Source organism: Lathamus discolor, chromosome 5, assembly GCF_037157495.1.
Source record: "Lathamus discolor isolate bLatDis1 chromosome 5, bLatDis1.hap1, whole genome shotgun sequence".
NCBI lineage: Eukaryota > Metazoa > Chordata > Aves > Psittaciformes > Psittacidae > Lathamus > Lathamus discolor.
Genome location: NC_088888.1, coordinates 97,168,307 through 97,186,739, shown reverse-complemented (window position 1 = coordinate 97,186,739; position 18,433 = coordinate 97,168,307). Strand labels below are relative to the sequence as shown.

Genomic DNA, 18,433 nt, shown 5'->3' with positions numbered 1-18,433 from the left:
TTGCTTGCCTGCAAGCTGCCTAAGATTGAGGAAGATGATTTCTGGCTAAAGTAGGCTATGAGTCAAGACCACAAAAGGGACAGGTCACTTTCAGCTAGAAATATTACTTTTCTTCATAGTCTCCTGTGACAAAAAATGTTAAGAAGAGGGAGGAATAACTGGTTCACACAACTGCAAACTAGAATCTTTACTAGAATTCTATCATCAAAGACCTTTTTCTTCTAACACTCTGACTGGTAACTTCTTTCAGTACTTGATATTACGGGCTTAGAACTAATATATTGTAATCTTTTTTTCTTCATCTTCTCCATTCAATCAACAGTCTATATACTATACAAATAGCATCTTCCCATTAAGGTGCGTATTCTTTACTTAAGTAGAGCTTTATGAATTTTTTTCTTATTGAATAGTTTTTTACTTTATAAGCAAACTTGAAGCTTTGCTTCCTTCAAATAAATTCTGCTTATCACTTCCTTAATTTTTTTCAGACAACGGTGTCATAGTATGGAATTAAGAAACAATTTTTAAGCAATAGCTATCTACCAGTAACGTATAAAAATAAACCAGGTGGGTAGGTACAACCTGTACATACACATGTATCAACATACATACACACATACAGAGAGCTTTACGTGTCCTCAGGCTGAGATTCAATTATCAGTGCATAATATGACACTAGTTTATACAGTAGTTTCCACCATCAGCTTACATTCACTTGGTCTACTTGCATGACCTTGCAAGATTTTTGCACAAAAGAGAAAGACAATATATGCCCTTTACACTGTGATATAACTTTTTGTTATTCCTATTAGTCCCTTTTTCTCTATATGGCACATTCAACTCTCCTTAGTGGTAGCCTCTAGAAATTAGTTTCTTTGAAGACCCATGCAGATGAAGTCCCTGTCATTAGCACTACTCCATAAGGCAGGTACATTTCACAGCAATCCCATCCATTTATTGGCTACATCCAAACAGGGAATGCTGTTCCTTTGCTATGTCTATATTGTGAAATAAAGCCAAGCCACAGGTCATTCTGTGGCATGCCCATGCTAGCTTTCTTGGATACATGTAGTGCCCTATGGCTCTGTGGACATAACCGTCATGTCTGGTTTGAGACAGAATTTGAATCAATACCAGTGCTGTGTTGCAAGTCATCACAGCGATGCTTTCACAACATGAAACTGAAGGGCTGCAAAACTGTTTTAGTGGGAAAAAGCCTCCTGGGACAATATATGAGGTCCACACATATGGGGAACAGTCCCTGGTACACGTCATTCCCAGCCCAGGCACTGTCTGGAAGGACAAAACGGTTCCAGGAACCACTCTAATCAGAAGTTCCAGTGTTCAAGCTCACCACAAGCTGTTTTATTTAGCACTGCAGACTCTGCTTTCAAGTCCATGTGCATCCTGGTCACAGTTCTCTCTTATTCATTCTACTTTCTCTGATTTCTATTCACTGTCTTTTTAAAAGCATCCTCTCTAAATGTCCTTCTCCAGAATAATAGACACACTTCACTTCCACCTACTTCTCCTTTCCAAGAACTGAAATACTCAGCAATGGAACAACTCATACTGACACTTATGTACCATATTATTCATGATGCAGGTAGAGAGCAGATTAATACAGTAGCAAAATATTGTTTTCCTCTTTTTTTTCTTTTCTCTTAATAATTACTGCCACTGTGCTTTGACCTAACAACTTTAAAGCCTGTCTCTTGAGGGAGCAGCGAATTCAGATCACATCACTATGCATGGCTATCCAGTTGCCATATATATTAGTTTTCTTTTTTTAGAAAGCATTAGACATTAGATAGCATTTAATTACGAGATCATTAATTCTACTCTAGATTAGAGATGGAAATCTACAATGATGTCTGACATCCTTTTACAAAAATTATAATGACTTTTCCTGCAGCTCTTATAATTCTGATTTGGCTTCTCCAGACTGAATTATGCAGAATGAAGGCCAGTACTTAAAACCAGATTTTAAAAAATCATTTTGACAGACCAAAGATCTACAGCAGATACACAGAAACAAGAGAGAGAGAGGCCAGCCCATTCGCATGTGGAAAAGGCAATTTTTGTGTTTCTAAGAATGTCAGATTTTTGACTTCTTTCTTCAAATGTGAACATTTATGAATGGGCACAAGTAAATGTCAGGAGGGGGAATCCATTTTCCCATAGCGGTTTCCACAGGTTCTGAACAATTTTTTTCAGTAGCTTTTCCAGTTTGTGCAGTGAATACCTCTCCCTCTAGGCTTACCCAAGCTACGCATTTATGCCTCTTACTTTGTTTGGACACAGCTATTCGTACATGGACAAGTTAAGTGGGATTACAGCATGACCTAGCTGAAAAAATTATCTATTGCTTTTTTTCTAAGTTGATTTTCAGCCAGATCAGTTCCTGAGACTATTTCACCATATAGCCACGTGAATATACATATGCCACCTATGCAGCTGTGCGGCTGTTGTGGGAATGAGTGGCCAGTAGCAGCAGCTGCCTAAGTGATGATGGCCACAGTCACTAGGGGTATTATACAGCAAATCTGGTTTTTTTAATATGTTTTAAATGGCAGTGGGCAAAGAAAGACTGTTCATAAATTTGTGTAGCAGAAGGTTCTGGATGAATGTCCAGTAGAGAGAAATAAAGAACTAATTCTGTAAACCTCAAAGACAACCTGGAAATCATTATGAGATAAATTACCTCTTTCTTCTGCTTCCCTGACTTCTGTCTTCTTATACTTACCTACAAATTATGCATTCATGACACAACAGAACATGCCTTTGGCTGGCAAACAGCAGTGACCGCTTCACTAGCTAAGTCACTATCTAAGCCACTGCTGAAATATGATACTTGCAGATATGTATCACTCCTGATAAAAATTTACATTCATCTATTTAGCCACAGGATCAGAATTTAACTAGAGGATCTCTCTTCTGCAAACTGCCCTTTTGTGTGCACTTGGTCTTTCTTAACTCATTGGAAACACTCTTTTGTGTAAAGCTAGGGACAGAGATGTTTGCAAAATCAGGATGCAACTATGACAAGAAAAAACACAGGTGTAGAAAGAAAAAGGGTAAAATATTACATGCAGTGCAATATGTTGTTCTCCCTATTTTTCTAAAAGTAGTGTTGTGTTATGTATTATAAAATATATTAACTATGGAATACACAAGCTGTGGTATCAGTGTTCAAGATCCACACTCTGAAAGTGAAAAGCATTTACTTTGGACTCTCAGTGTAGCAATGAAAACTAATACAATCATCTAGCCTCTCTGGGGGTCACACAGCCATGCTAGTAGCTCTTCTTTACCAGTTGAAGATATAGGAAGATAAGTAATGGTCAGTCATCTAGAAGCACAAAATACCATTTTTTCTAGTGCAATCACCATCCAAATACGTAACAATTATCCCAGCACATCTATTACTTGTTACTAAGTATAGTGTAGCAACAGTAATACTATCATACATGTTCTAGTTAGTTAACTCACGTTTACATAAAAAAGTTTCCTCTTCAGCCCCAAATTACAATAAAATGAAGTACAGTAAAGAAGCACATTCCCCCTAAACAGTTTAATTTCACACTTTGAAAGCATATTCAACTTATATTTTCAGCTATATTTTAAAGATGTCATATAACTATGTACTGACAAACCCAACTCCAATTTCCTCTTGTTAATAAACTGCAATAGATTCAACCACAGGTTTGTTTTATTTTTAATACTTGCTTTACTATTTGGCTTAGGTATCTGATATTGAATTCATATATAGTTTTCTTATGACAAGAATGAAATTATGCATAATGATGTGGCCTAATTTATTAGCAAAGATTTCTGGCATATTCTAGTTAATAATATTATACACTTAGCAAAATGTGCACAGCGCAGCAGAGAATCCTAAGAGCTAGTTTTATTAAACATTCCTAGAGAATGATCCATAGCCAGAAATTCTACTTAGTCCTGCAAAGAATGTTTTTATATTGTGTTGACTCAGTTTAAGAATGACAGCAGAATTGCATAATGATATAGGCACAATCACTGGTTCTGAATCAACAAAAAAACCCAAACAGATTTAGAGTCACAGGAATCACAAGCACAGGCCCATTTCTAGTCTGACTTCATCTCTGTTGCTGCCTATCTTAGGCCAAATGAGCTCTCACATGGCTTGGGTCCCAGACCGGGTGTTCACCACTAAAACTTGCACGAAATTGGGGATTTGAAGAGCTCTGATCTCTAAAAAGAAATCCAAAATACAAGGAGCAAACAATACTTTTTGCTTTTGCATGCAGGTGATGATTGATAGAAAATACTCATAATAAACTTCTTACAGTATTTTCAGAATAGACTTTTTAATTGCACTTAGCAAAAAGAAAGAGCTCACAATGGTTATTCTTCAAGTTACAAAAAGGGTGAATAAGCAATACAGGAGCTCAAATACATGAAGTATAAGCTTTATTTTGCTCCTGTAACTTTTATTTGTTGATGAGAAAAGCAATCCATCTTGAAAATGATGGCATAACATTTCCAGACATTGAAATCAATATTTCAAGCATGAATTGCATCAAATATCAACTCATTTTTTAACTTAAAAATACCTCATTACATACAATCCATTAACTAAAAACCCCAAACTTCTCTGCAACTATTACAGAAAGGCGGCAGTTTGGTTTTGTTTCATTTTCTCAGAGCAGTTCTCCATAATATGTCAAAGCAGGCAGAAAATGAATTCTTTAAATGGTAAGGTCTCATTACATATACATTATAAAAATACATCTTGGATGTGCAATGTATAATTTATAGGCTTGCCTAATCTGTGTTTTACTGGTTAGTGCAAATGTTATTGATCCGCTTTCTTGCTGAATTAATAGCACTAGCTGAGGACAACTCGCTTTCTCAGCTTTCCCAATGTTTTCCTGAACAGAGGCCCATTACATGGCAGGGGGCAAAGGACAGGCCTAGATAACACTGTTTAGACATTTCTTTGATGTCCACAGGCGTCATCCTCGACAACTGACCACCAGAGACAAAAGAGCACTCTTAGGCTGCTGGAAATCCCAGCCATTCTTCTCACCACCTTTTGATATCCCAAGGCTTCTATACCCTGACCTCTGCACTCTGACATCCTTATTTGAAGGATGGTCAGCCATGTCAAAAATTCTTTCCAAATTTAGCCAATAAACTAAGGATTTCATTTGCTTTTCATAATTGCTTTGTGTCCCAAAGTGCCACTGGGAACTCTTAAGAAGACTTTATAAAAAGGGCGGAAGAAAAAGTGTCACAAGAAAAAAAATCCATTTTCTGGTTTTGAAACCATTCTCATCTACTTTCTTTCACAAACCACTCTGTCTAAAGCTTCTTGATAGCGCTGCGTTTTGTCCATGTGCCCATGGTATTTCTACCTAATCAGTGCAGAATTCAGCTTTTAACATGCAGAAGCTGCTTGCTAATGCAATTCCACTCAATAAATGTCCACATTTTAAATGGTGTGCATGCTGAAGTTTAAGGACTGATGTCAATTTCTACATGTTCATATTTTAAGAAGAAATGTAATTTTAATGTTTTTCAAAATGTTTTCCTCTCTACACAGTGTGATTTTTAATTGGATCCTTTTCCCATTGTTTTCCAGAATATTCAAAGAAAACATTTTCCACAAAACTACCAGAGATGACCATGGGTATTTTTAATCAAGCAGTTTCATTTTAACCCTTCCTGAGGGATCAAAATTGAACAAAATGGTCAAATAAAAACACACATCTAGTCAAGACACTGGGATTCTTAGCATAGAATCATAGAATGATTAACACCACAATACAGCTTTTAAACAACATTTTCTGCACAGCCTGGCAAATACCCAGAGAAACACCCTTCTCCCATTCATTATTATAGGAAGTCCTGCTGAAAACCGACTCAAGATACAGAGATGAAATAACATACGTAAGTAATAATTCTAACAAGACGAATTCACTGACAATCAATACGTATGTACAAATTTGGAGTTCAGCCAAAGCAGTGTCTATATTTCATCTCTTATGCTTTGACAACCACTTTTGTGACACACCACTAAAATACTGTCCTGTGAAGTTCCATTGCTGGGAATGAGGACAAAATCTGGTCCAAAATTTGATGGATTTCACAGTATACACCCTTCAAAACAAACTTGAATTTTAAAAAGTGTTAAATTATTTTGCATTGATATGTTTGTTCTACACTGACAATATTCCTCCTAATTTATAAGTCTATGACATATCAGTGATAATGTAACAGATATAAAAAGCATACATGCCATCAGGGGGCTGGAGCACCTCGTATATGAAGATAGGCTGAGAAAGTTGGGGCTGTTGAGCCTGGAGAAGAGAAGGCTGCGTGGAGACCTCATAGCAGCCTTCCGGTATATATTTGGCATATACCAGCCAAAAGCAGAAAAGAGGGAAAAAAAAGAGGGGAGTTACTTTTGGAATTTAAAAAGTTTTCAGAAAAAATGCTGATGATTGATAGCCATACAAGGGCTGTTAGAATCAATCTTATTGGTTTTGGTGGGTTTTGAACCAAACCAGACTCCGAGCATTTTTGCTCAGTGTTTATCTTCTTATTCCAAAAATAAATTGTATGCCTTTAGCAAGAACAGGGGATTTGACCCAGAATCAGTAGAGAGCCCTCAGAGAAGCTCCAGCATGATGTAAACCAGATAAAGCCAAACCTGGGTAAAAAAAAGCTCTCTTGAACCACAAGTCTGTAAATATTTTCATTTAACCGAATCCTGACCATGGATAGTATAAACTACACCCAAATAGACAACATATATATAAACCTAAGGTCATATCTATACAGCAACATGAAAAGACTAAAAAAAACATTGAGGTAAACTCAATTCACGTAATGCCATTTACAAATCTTCCAGTTCTGGAAGTGTCAACTGAAAAGATTACAATCACTTTTATAGAGGCTCTGGTGTTGGGAAATATTGCCCTGGCAGTTTTACCCACATCAATGCTCCTGGAAGCAATCCCTGACCCTCTTTAGTAAAAAAAAAAAAAAAAAAAAAGAAAAATTGTTAAAACTGTTAAAATAATAGTTCTGCATCACCCCAATTCATTCCAAGCAAAAACCATGCACAGGAGCGGCTCAGCTGGCAGAGTCACCTGCGATAACCTCTGACAAAAGCGCAGTAATGAGGTACTAGTGTTAGCAACCTTCTTAGCCAGCACAGTTGCAGCTGGAAGAGGATGTGAGAATAAAGCCTTAATAAAACCCATTAGATTTTCACGTGCATGCTTTCATACATGGCCCTGAGTACAGGCAAAATGTATGGCTGCAGTTACACCTAATTCTGATGTAGGCAGAAGATGTAAGATCGAATACATCTGCTATTTGTCAGATTATTCTTCCTCCATTGTGTTAACTTAACATTAGAAGTTGCCAGATTTTCACCATATGACCTAACACACACAACTGCACAAGCAGTTTCTAATTGGATATATCAAAATGTGCACCTTGAAAAGAAAATGTATTTCATCCTGGATCCACAGTATGCAATTGAAAAAACAAACAAGAGGGAAACTTTCCCTGTAGATTAAGACCTCTCTTGCAAAGTTTAAGGGGATAATTCCAACACTTAGTAAGATTTAGCTTAAATTCAATTTTCTTTAGAAAGTGAACACATTGCCAAGGAAACCAAATTACATGCAAAAACAATGCCACCTAGCAGAGAAAAGATTGTGAAGCAGTATAGCTAGTTTGAAATGGGGACAGCACTATACGTAAGGCTTTGCTTTCTTGCTGCCATTACTTCACATCCAGACTGGATGGTCAACATGACCTTACACCTCTACTGCTAAAAGCATCTGGCACAGGAAGAGATGCCTGGCCTTTATGTCAAGGGAATCATTTGCATTCACACTGCAAGATCATGTTCACGTCATTTGATGCTTGGCCAAAGGGTCTTTAGGCCTCTGTTGGGCTTTCATGGCCCTAACATACCTTTTTGTGTGGGTGGTCTTTCCCTCAGACAGTTTAATACAGTTATTATGCAGGCTGTATTACAGCTTTTATCAGGGTAACATTTTTTGGCATAAAACTAAAAGCATGTGATCTATGAACAGGGATGTTGCATCACATTACACACAGGGTAAGAGACCTACTTAAATTGTATTAAATTGTATTAAATGTATCCCAAAATCATGTGGGATTAAGAAAGTCATAAGTAATTGTGTCATCCATTTTGCCTAGTGGGAGTGGTCTTTAAATGAAATTAGCTCCAGAATAATGCTTAACTTTTGCCTTGGAGGGAAATCATTGAATTACTGTAAAAGAGAACCCAAGAGAGAAAACCATTCACACAGTGAATATCATCATTGAGCTGGAAGCTGGGAGTGAACTGAGAAGCCACATCACCTGCCCCACTTGCTGCACTCTTTTTCATACCAATACACCCAGTGCATCCTCAGCTGCCTTTGGCTTCAATGAAATGCTGCCTGCATTACAGAAAGAAAAGTGCTAAAATAAGGATGAGAATGTGCTGGGAAGCTTTACTGCGTAAAGAAAACAAGAGACACAAGAAAAGACTTACACTAACATCTATAGAAGACTACACACAGTCACTGCCTGAGATTTTACAGGCGTTAATATTTTAATTCATATGGAATTAAAAAAGGTAAACTGACCTTTTGAGGCACAGAAATACTGAAATGCTTTAAAAGCGTTTAAAAGCACACTTGTTATAGCTGGAGAATACTATCATTTTCAACGCACTTTAACTAATCACACAAACTGTAAATAAAAACATGTATCTGAGTTGATACATACCAGTACATGGCAGCCCATTAGACAGGTATGCATCCATACAAATAGCATCCGTATGGATAGTGATGTTATGGCTTGATTACTCAGATGGGTGGGAGCACAGAATTAATCAGATGAAGCAATAGTCTAGGTAATACAAAACATACATGAATTAAACTGTAAAAATATGTAACAGGAGAATAACAGAAAAAATAATGATCAGTGGTAAAGCCCAAGAGAGGTCCATAAAAGACTGACAGATCCATTAACCAAAGAGCCTCATTAACATAGTTGCCTGAATTGGTATGAATATGACCACTTTTTGCACCAGCAAACACCATGCCTTAATAATCCTAAGGAAAGGAAAACTGACAGCACTTTCCTTCTATTCTGTCACCAGTGATAAGTACATCTTCCTAGGAAACACCTACACCGCCTGTTTTCCTAGCTGTTCTATTATTTTCCTGTTATTTTCTCCTATTATTTTTCTGAGCAGGAGCCCTTTTTCTTTTGTATTAGACCTCTGTATCTGACCATTAAATTGGAAGATATAGAATTCTCAGTGTAAAGATTGCTTGTCCATTAAATTAATAGCTTGCCTTTTAAAAATCCCCACTTTCACTCTCCTAGTCCACTAAGAATTGTACCCAGAATTGCATCAAAATAATTGTATCAAAACTAGATTTGTTGGGGGAGAGGAGCACCGATCCACCCCAAAACTACCAGTCAGATGCCAGCACCTGTAATGCATGGTCAGAGCGATGCAGAGGCCCTTCAGCTGCCCCAGCCAATGAGTTGGTTTTATTTGGAGCTCAGCTCAGATGCCCCTACACAAATGCCCATAGTATGGGGAATAAACAAGAGGAATTACAGAAGTGCACACGTCTATGGGGATTTGATGTTGTTGGAATCACAGAAACACAGTGGGATGGCTCCTATGTCTGGAGTGTTGGAATGGAAGTTTTAGGCTCTTTAGGAAAGATAGGCCCAGCAGACAGGGAGAGGGAGTAGCTATTTATGTCAGCAATAGGTTGGAGAGTATGGAACTCTGTCTTCGGACGGGTGATGAGCCAACAGAGAGTTTGTGGGTCAGGGTAAAAGGGAGAACATGGGGAACATTACTGTGGAGATCTGCTACAGGCCACCCAATCGAGAGGACTGTGTAAATGAAGCCCTCCATAGACAAATAGTAGATTTCAAGCACCCCAGTATCTGTTGGAGAGATGGTACAGCCCAGTGCAAGCAACCCAGGAGCTTCCCCAATTGTGTGGAAAACAACTTCCTCTTGCAAGTAACAGAGGAGCCGACAAGGAGAGGTGCCATGCTTGACCTCGTGCTCACCAACAGGGAAGGGCTGGTTGGAAATGTGATGCTCCAGGGCAGCCTTGGATGCAGCGATCATGAGATGGTTGAATTTGAGATCCTCAGGACAGTGAGAACAGCGTGCAGCAAGCTCACTGCCCTGGCCTTCAAAAGAGCAGACTTTGGCCTCTTCAGGAACCTGCTTAGTAAGGTTCCATGGGATATAGCCCTGGAGGGCAGGGGGGCCCAAGACTGTTGGTTGATATTCAAGGATCACCTGCTACAAGCTCAGCAGTGCTGCATCCCAGCTGGAAGGAAATAGGACAAGAAGGCAAGGAGGCCTCCATGGATGGACAAGGAGCTGCTGAGGAAACTTCAAGGGAAAAAGAAGCTTATAAAAGGTGGAAGTGAGGACAGGCAGCCTGGGAAGAATACAGGGACATTGGGAAGCTAGGGGTAAGGTCAAGAAAGCTAAAGCCCAGATAGGATTGAGTCTGCCCAGGGATGTCAAAGATAACAGGAAAAGCTTTCATATGTATGTTGCTAACAAAAGACAGACTAGTGATAATGTAGGCCCTCTCTGGAAGGAAATGGGAGAACTCACTACCCTGGATTTGGAGAAGGCTGAGGTTCTGAATGACTTCTTTGCCTTGGTCTTCACTGGCAAATGCTCCGATCACTCCACTCAAATCTTGGAATGCAGATGCAGGGACCGTGAGAATGAAGACCTTAGGCCCACTGTAGGAGAGGATCTGGTTCGAGACCATCTTAGGAACCTAAATGTGCAACAAGCCCTTGGGACCTGATGAAATCCATCCGTGGGTCCTGAAGGAGCTGGCGAATGAAGTTGCTAAGCCACTGGCCATCATACTTGAAAGATCATGGCAGTCAGGTGAAGTTCCCTAGTGTTCTGGGCTGCATCTAGCACAGCATCACCAGATAGCTGACAGAGGTGATTGTCCCACTCTACACTGCGCTGCAGCCCCACCTGGAATGCTGTGCACATTTTGGGTGCCTCGATACAAGGACATCAGACTATTACATTGTGTTCAGAGGAGGGTGACCAAGATGGTGAAAGGTCTCAAGGGCAAGACTTAGGAGAAGTGGCTGAGGTCACTAGGTTTGTTCAGCTTGGAGAAGGCTGAAGGGTGCCCTCATGGCAGTATACAACTTCCCCAAGGAGGCAGAGGAGGGGGTGATGCTGATCTCCTCTCTAGTGACCAGAGACAGGACAGGAGGAAATGGAATGAAGCTGCATCAGGGGAAGTTCAGACTGGACATGAGGAAAATGTTCTTCACTGAGGGGGTGGTCAGTCACTGAAACAGGCTCCCCAGGGTCACAGTACCAAGCTTGTTAAAGCTCAAGTTGCATCTGGATGATGCTCTTAGTCGTATGGTTTGGTTTTATGTAGTTCTGCAAGGAGCAGGGAGTTGGACTCAATGATCCTTATGTGTCCCTTCCAACTTGAGATACATTACGATTCTCTGATTTTACTATATAGCGTCTTTCCTGTACCCAGATTTCATGTAAAGAGCTCCCTAAGCAAGAAAGTGTATGGTATGATGGCTCTCCCACAAGGAATACATAAAAAGAAATTGACTTTCAAGGAGTCTGGTATAGATTTCTCCTGACATCACAGATAAATGCCTGGGAATCTACCACAGTAATCTGAACCTGCCACGTATGGCGGCAGAGCAATACCCAGTATTTATTGATGAACTTTGAGGCTTGGTACTAAAACTGAGTAAAAGTCAGACGGATCTAACAAGTGGTTCAGAACTCAGCTATTCAAAGCTGTGTATTGCCGTGCACTCTGACCTGGTGCAATAGTACACAGCATCCTCCTCAGCAGTGAGGACTAAACCAGAAGATTTACCAGTATCAAACTCCACAACATAATTTTCCTTCGTGATTTTATGACTCATGCCTAGGATGTAAGGAGGTTGACCTTACTACTCTGAAAGCTGGATACTTACAATTTCTTTGTTTTTCAATCTGAGCAAGACCTCGACAAGTATTGCTAGACAAAAATAAATTCAAGATTAACTTTCTAAACAGTAATTTAAACAGCAAGAGGAAACACATTCCTATACATTCAGATTATATATGAAGCAGTAAACTACACAATAATGCATTAGCAGTATTAAAACTGTAGCAAGTTCTCCTTGTGAAGCTGCACCCTTGTTTCACAGTGTGAAAGTCTATTTGCCCCTAGAGAATGGACTGCAGTATCAAGTGGAAGACCAGAGCTTTCCAAACAACATCTTTTGATTCTGCACCCACATTTGCTTCACAGAATCTAAGGGGACTTTTCCAGGTCTTTGCAAGCTCTTCTGAATACCAAATATGCACTGCACGCAGTTTTTTGCTGAGCTCGCATGGGTATGCCTGGTCAATATCTCATGGTCCTCACACATGGGATTGGACTAATGCCACTGCCTAGGAGATACACCTTCTAAATGTTCTTTCAGACTGGGACCCCACTGTGAGGCAGAGTGCTACAGAGCACTACATCCCCGAGATTCCTAAACTGCTTTTCCAGCATCACGCGAACTTCAAAGCAGTAGATATATTATAATGCTGTGCTGTCTGTAAGATGCTTGTATCATAGCTGGGCGGCTGGATATTGGGTCAAACATCCATCTTGTGCTGAGAAGACAAGACTTAGCTTACCTCCTTTCTTTTAAGGCTTTCTTGCTTCAAGGGCCTTCTAAGCAGCAGAGACATGATTACCACTGATACGAACACTATGCTCTTCACAGAAAAGATGACAAATGACAAAAAGCTGGGCATAGAGCAAAACAAGGAGGAAAACAACAAAGCACATAGCGCTGCTTGGCAGATTTTGAATTTAATAAAATGATACCTCGTGAGACCTCACCTGGAGTACTGTGTGCAGTTCTGGTGTCCTCAACATAAAAAGGACATGGAACTGTTGGAACAAGTCCAGAGGAGGGCCACCAGGATAATCAGGGGACTGGAGCACCTCCCATATGAAGACAGGCTGAAAAAGTTAGGGCTGTTCAGCCTGGAGAAAAGAAGGCTGCGTGGAGACCTCATAGCAGCCTTCCAGTACCTGAAGGGGGCCTACAAGGATGCTGGAGAGGGACTCTTCACTAAGGACTGTAGTGACAGGACAAGGGGTAATGGGTTAAAACTTAAACAGGGGAAGTTTAGATTGGATATAAGGAGGAAATTCTTTCCTGTTAGGGTGGTGAGGCACTGGAATAGGTTGCCCAGGGAGGTTGTGAATGCCTGGCGGTGTTCAAGGCCAGGTTGGACAGAGCCTTGGGTGGCATGGTTTAGTGTGAGGTGTCCCTGCCCATGGCAGGGGGGTTGGAACTAGATGATCTTAAGGTCCTTTCTAACCCTAACTATTCTATGATTCTATAAATTTGAAAACTATCCATCTAAGTCAGATATATTCTAGCCAGTCACAACTGGCTGGCATATAGATGTATTTCTTCAAATGGGAGTGAAAAGTTACTTTTTCATGTGTAGCAGGAACGATTGAGGGAAATTTACAGCTGTATGTCTCTGCACATTTCCCCAGCATATTCATGGTTGGGTTTTGAACTATTAGGGACCAAACCATTTATAGTTCCTTCTATACAAAAATGGCACTGACTTCTGGATCCCTCACTAACTAGAGCATCCTCTTCATCACAGTCAAGCAAAGTCTCAAATGTTTTCTTTAAAAACAATTGCATTTACATAATAGATCAACCATTTCATTACCTCTGGGATGAAATTAGCTGTCGGATTAGGATGAAACAATTTTTACAATTTTCCAGCAACTTCCAAATAACTTCTGTGTTCAAAAATATTTCCATTCTTAGTATTACAAGTAATGTCCTGAATTATCACAGTGATACCTACAGTTTTATCCACCACTCCATGCATATGATTTGACCACTTTGTATAAGAGGTATTAGTTTGCTACCTCAATCTCTAGTTCATACAGAAACTGGGACAGTAAATGCAAAAATGTGGTTACAAGTTAGAAAATACTATACTCTCCTTTTTTAATGCACTACTCTCCTAGTTGATAGAAGCAAAACCTGTGCTTTTAAACCTGTCTATATACTTATCTATGTCCTTTTGCAGTTGATACATATACCCTGTATTTGAGAACTTGTGTGATGAAATCATAATGTAAGTGCAGTTATAATCATTAGAAACTACCTCATCATTTCAAAGCACTGTATAATGATACTAGAACTTTACAGGATAGGATGAGATCATTATTTTTATTTTATATAAATGTTTATACTTGGATAAGTGATAAGAAAATCTGTGGAACTAAAAAATTTCCATCCCAAAAGACAAAATCTGCGTATTTTCTCCTTCCTATAAAAACAGAAGACCTACCCATACACTTTCCTACTAAGGAGCTCTAAAAACTAAAACAGCTAGGTTAAAAACAGGGATACATTTTGCAGGCAATCATTTAAAACAACACTTATTTTACTGTTTCTTCAAAATACACCAATGGCTATGTTATTTCTTAAACTTCCTTTATTCCTCACAAAAATATTCAAGCATGAAAGGCAAATGCATGGATAATGGCGAACAAAGACAAACTGAAAATAAAACTAAAATTCTTTGGAATCCCTAAGTGTAATTATAAAGTAACAGCTACAAATGTCTACAGACATAAGTGACACATTAAAATTTCCTTAGTAAACTACAGTATCTCCTGTCACAGTCTGTGTAACAGAAGTTTTGAAGAGTCAGTCAGATTTACTGATTGACTGAATCATTAACCACAGTCAAAGTGGAAAAAAAACCCCACGATTTTCAGCTGTAGTTAAAGATACACCACTTTCTCCTTTGCATGCATGTAATACACAAATGCAGTCCTCATGTTTTTGTGTAATTAGGGGTGTTTGTATATAGATTTTAGTTGTTGTTAGTTACACTAGCCTTTTATGCCCCCCTCTTCATGTAGGAACATATTCACGTGAAATAAACCTATGGTTGTGTCTGATCTCATCTGAGAGTAAGTAAATGCTTTATTTTGCATGAGGTTGAAAAAAGGAGTGACAGATCACTTATCATTTGCTGTGCAGACTTTGTATTCATTAGGAGAGTCACAATCAATAAGAAGCAAAGGCAATTTTTCCCTAATGGTAATTATGGCCAGCATCTCTAGAGTGTTGAGAAGTCTGACTGGCTTTTCTTTATTAACAAGAATCACCTTTGCAAGTTTACAACTTCCTAATCCAAGTCTGGGCTTACATAAAATGCTGCAAAATGCTCCTGTTTATTTTGTTATACAGAACCATGCTGGTTTTCTCATGGTTACATTTACATTGTGTAAGTTGTGTTAAGTTTCAAACGCAGAAACAAATGTATATGTCAAAGTGGCTTCTGGGTTTGGGGAGGCAGGGGGTGGGTTTTTAAAAGAGAAACTATGGAAGCTGTTAGTTTCTTACATATGCCCTCTGAGTTTAACAAGAAAACAAAATTCAAACCATTGTTTTAACTTGATATTTCACATTACAAAACTCTTTCCTTATATTATGCATAGTATCACTGAAACTATAAATCTCATCTAAGAGATTCTGAACTATCATACACAAGGACAGATTCCCTTAATAAAGTCTTTAAATACAGACACAGAAAGACAACAGATCTGAGACCTAATTTACAAGGAATTTTCTGCATTTTCCTTCCTATTGGAATGTATACAGAGGTTTTAACACAAAATAAATGAAGCATTGCTTCAAAAACGCTGTGCCTATCAGATATTCACAAAGCAAAGACAATCATGGCATAAGTGAAATTCCACCCTTAAATCATTCTGTTCTACGCTTGTGCTTACAAGATCTTCTGTCAGGAGCTAATCTCACGTGACAGGCCCAATCCAAAGCCATTTGAAGTCAATGGAATGTCTCTTCCTGACTTCAGGGAGCTTTGCATCCAGCCCTTATAAACTTCAGAACAATACAGTTCATAGAAGGTTGTTTTAAGAGAACAACAGCTAACTATTGTCTAAGTAGAAAAGAATGTTAGCTTCAAATGAAATTCACCTGCAGTAGTAGATTCATGTTAGGCTTGGTTTATTATTGAGGTTTTTTTATGCACATAACAGTTAAACCTTGCCCAAGTGAGAACATTCTACTTCTTTAGCAAAAGCCCCAGAAAAACAAAACTGTGGTTAACCAACAACAAAAAACCCACAAAAAAACCCACAAAAATTAAAAAATAAATAAAAATTCCTTTATCAACCCAAAAGATAGATTGAATAAATAAATAAATCTAGTCGTGTAAGCAAGGGGCAGGCTGACAGGAAAAGAAGTTATTTTTGCTTTTTTAATAGAAACCCTGATTGCCTACAGACAATTTCAAAGCTAAAGCTGACAACTACCACAGCAGACAAGGTGACCAAAGTCAGACTGTTATTTATGGTTGGAAAATAGCAACAGAACTGTAAGCCCTGAAACAGCAATTGTAAAAAGTAGTGAAGGAAAAGCCCCGTTGCTGTGATGTGGTTCTTCTCTCTTGTAAAATGGGACAATGAAAAAGTATACCAGTACAGAACCTCATGCTGTACACTTGTACCAGTAAATTTATACTTATGAGAAGAAAAACTCAGGTCCATCACCTCTAAGTTACCCAAAGCAGCAGAGAATGGCAATACTAATTTCCTCACTCACACACCAAATCAACTCACTACAGCTATTTTAGTTACCTCTTGCAAAGATGAAAACACAGAAACTTACAGTTAAGCACACATACTCCAGAACAATCACCCTTGGAGACTGATTCTATGTTTCATAGTGAAGAGTGACATTAAATTATAAAAACTCTTATGAATAAGACATACAAGCCAGTGTTAATTTTCTTTGTAGTTGGTTCAACATGTTTAACAACAAACACTGACATTACTGCCACTATTAATTAATAATAGATCAAAACCAAGGTAGCTCACACCTGAAAAAGTAAAGTAAATGAGACAAAGCGCAAGGAAAAAGCAAACATTGGTTTCTCCAGAGCATAGATGCTATACTTCTTGTCTCCTTCATCTAAGCTTCCAGTGTCCACAACTAAAAAGAAACAATTAACTTTATAAATACACGTATCTAAATTGTTGATTTTTTTAGGCTGTGTGAATGAATCAAACATAATTACAAATTTCATTTTAGGGCAGTACAAAACCATGTTGGGTTTGTTTCATTGTTTTGTTTTGTTTTTTTCCCTCTAAATTAAATAAACCAGTAATTCTCAGGTCAAACAGCATACCTTGTTTTGGTATCACAAATATTTTCTTGCAATAATTGTCCAACAACCCATTTTGTTTGACACACACACACACACAATGAAACAAACAAACCAAAACAATTAATTTGTGTTTCGCATTTTTTTTCCTCCTTGTTGCTAATAAATGCATTTCTGAACTGAAACATTGTCCTAAAATGAAAAATCAAACTTTCATATAAAAGAGTCAAAATATGCAGACCTGGGCTTCACTTTTCATTTACATTTTTTTCTTCTGACATGCACAAATTAATGAATTGCTTTGTTTACTCCAGAACGATATCTTGGGTAAATAAACCATTCGTAGATTTTGTTAAGCCTTATTTAGCCATGTGTTTCAGGTACCAGAGCATTTGCTTTCATAGTTCTTTCCCATTCTCACTTCTTTCTGCACAGGCAGTTGGGACACAAACTGCCCACTGCTAAATAGTGCTGGCTGGTATCCTAACCCCCTCTGAGCTGATCTGCTCCCCTCTTACTCCGTTCTTGCTGCTGCTTAGCCTCCAGGAGACCTGGGCTTCCAGTTTCCCCCCTGCCGCCTCTGAGCATTCCCAGGTGCTGATAATCTTTTCCCTGTGTTGTTGCTGCTGCTTCGTCTTATTACAGCTTTGCAAGTTGCTAGGATCTTACCTCTGAGACCCTCTTTGTTGCTCTGTCTCTGACCACGTTGGAAGCGGAGAGGGATGGATATTAGAGAAGCATGAGCCCCCCTCGCTGTTTAGCAGCGTGGTCTGCAAAGAAAGATAGAGATGCTGCTCTCTCCTCCTCCCCCTTCGCTGTCCCAGCTTCCTCCTCCCTCCTCCTTGCTCCCTCCTTCCCATCCACAAACTAGTTCTGTCTGTTCCTCCACACAATATGCTACCTCCCAGCACCAGCTACCTAAGGTCAAGAATACAACCCCCTCACCCTTCCCCCCTGCCTTTTCCTCTCCAGCCTCATGCACCCTCACCCCTGCTTCCCTCTGAATATGGTATCTTCCCAACGAGACATGCCTTATTTGGCTCTCGGGTGTAAAGCACAAGCAATTCCAGCAGCCCGAGGAGAGAGAAAAAGGTTATAAAACTGAAGATGCACAGGGAAGACTAGGGA

General features: G+C 39.1%; 1 protein-coding gene across 3 annotated transcripts in view; it reads right to left on the bottom strand.

The window, feature by feature from the left end:
- GREB1 (growth regulating estrogen receptor binding 1) overlaps positions 1-18,079 on the bottom strand; it is a 94,556-nt gene extending 76,477 nt beyond the window's left edge. For all 3 annotated transcript variants that reach the window (XM_065681635.1, XM_065681637.1, XM_065681636.1), the window contains exon 1: positions 17,975-18,079. The gene's annotated coding sequence lies outside the window, so the exon portion shown is untranslated. The remainder of the gene's footprint in view (positions 1-17,974) is intronic.
- Between the last annotated feature and the right edge of the window lie 354 nt (positions 18,080-18,433).